A 1,986-nucleotide genomic window follows, 5' to 3' on the forward strand; every position below is an offset into this window, starting at 1 on the left:
CGGAAACAAAAACAACAGAAGAAGACCCCTACTCCTCAGCCCAAACCCAGCCTCCGTCAGCTTACCTAGGGTTTGGCAGCATCTCACTCAGACGGCTCCTTCCCCGGCCCCTTGGTCACCTGTGCTGCTTTCCTGTCCTGGAGTCCACTCACGGCCATAGGAAGCCTCTGTACAACAGGAGGTCTTTGTGATATTACTGCTTTAAACCAATTACTGGCTGTACAGGCCATGACAGGGGGTGCTAGTGTGTCCCGTTCCAACAACTTCCCTTCCCTTCCCTTCCCTTCCCTTCCCTTCCCTTCCCTTCCCTTCCTTCCCTTCCCTTCCCTTCCCTTCCCTTTTCCCTTCCCTTCCCTTCCCTTCCCTTCCCTTCCCTTCCCTTCCCTTCCCTTCCCTTCCTTCCCTTCCCTTCCCTTCCCTTCCCTTCCTTTCCTTCCCACACCTTCCCACACCTTCCACACCTTCCCTTCCTTCCCACACCTTCCCACACCTTCCCTTCCCTTCCCTTCCCTTCCTTCCCTTCCCTTCCCTTCCCTTCCCTTCCCTTCCCTTCCCTCCTTCCCTTCCTTCCTTCCCTTCCCTTCCTCTTCCCTTCCCTTCCCTTCCTTCCCTTCCCTTCCCTTCCCTTCCCTTCCTCCCTTCCTTCCCTTCCCTTCCCTTCCTTCCTTTCCCTTCCCACACCTTCCCACACCTTCCCACACCTTCCCACACCTTCCCACACCTTCCCTTCCCACACCTTCCCTTCCCACACCTTCCCACACCTTCCCTTCCCACACCTTCCCTTCCCTTCCCACACCTTCCCTTCCCTTCCCACACCTTCCCTTCCCACACCTTCCCTTCCCTTCCCTTCCCTTCCTTCCCTTCCCTTCCCTTCCCTTCCCTTCCCTTCCCTTCCCTTCCCTTCCCTTCCCTTCCCTTCCCTTCCCTTCCCTTCCCTTCCCTTCCCTTCCCTTCCCTTCCCTTCCCTTCCCTTCCTTCCCTTCCCTTCCCTTCCCTTCCTTCCCTTCCCACACCTTCCCTTCCCTTCCCACACCTTCCCTTCCCTTCCCACACCTTCCCTTCCCTTCCCTTCCCGCACCTTCCCTTCCCTTCCCTTCCCTTCCCTTCCCTTCCTTCCCTTCCCGCACCTTCCCTTCCCTTCCCTTCCCTTCCCTTCCCTTCCCTTCCCTTCCCTTCCCTTCCCTTCCCTTCCCTTCCCTTCCCTTCCCTTCCCTTCCCTTCCCTTCCCTTCCCTTCCCTTCCCTTCCCTTCCCTTCCTTTCCCTTCCCTTCCCTTCCCTTCCCGCACCTTCCCTTCCCTTCCCTTCCCTTCCCTTCCTTCCTTTCCTTCCCTTCCCTTCCCTTCCCTTCCCTTCCCTTCCCTTCCCTTCCCTTCCCTTCCCTTCCCTTCCCGCACCTTCCCTTCCCGCACCTTCCCGCACCTTCCCGCACCTTCCCGCACCTTCCCGCACCTTCCCTTCCCGCACCTTCCCTTCCCTTCCCGCACCTTCCCTTCCCTTCCCTTCCCTTCCCGCACCTTCCCTTCCCTTCCCTTCCCGCACCTTCCCTTCCCTTCCTTCCCTTCCCGCACCTTCCCTTCCCTTCCCTTCCCTTCCCTTCCTGCACCTTCCCTTCCTGCACCTTCCCTTCCCTTCCCTTCCCTTTCCTTCCTGCACCTTCCCTTCCCCTCCCTTCCTGCACCTTCCTTCCTGCACCTTCCCCTCCCTTCCCTTCCTGCGCCTTCCCTTCCCTTCCCTTCCTGCACCTTCCCTTCCTGCACCTTCCCTTCCCTTCCCGCACCTTCCCTTCGCTTCCTGCACCTTCCCTTCCCTTCGCTTCCCACACCTTCCCTTCCTTCCCGCACCTTCCCTTCCCTTCCTGCACCTTCCCTTCCCGCACCTTCCATTATTTCCTTCAGGGACCAGCTACACTGTTCCCCGATGTGGGTTTCTTTACTCAAAATGTGAGGAGCGTTGCCTTTTACCAAGCACAGGGAATGGAAAGGTGA

This window comes from Chlamydotis macqueenii, chromosome 5 (assembly GCF_036417535.1).
Source record: "Chlamydotis macqueenii isolate bChlMac1 chromosome 5, bChlMac1.mat, whole genome shotgun sequence".
Lineage (NCBI taxonomy): Eukaryota > Metazoa > Chordata > Aves > Otidiformes > Otididae > Chlamydotis > Chlamydotis macqueenii.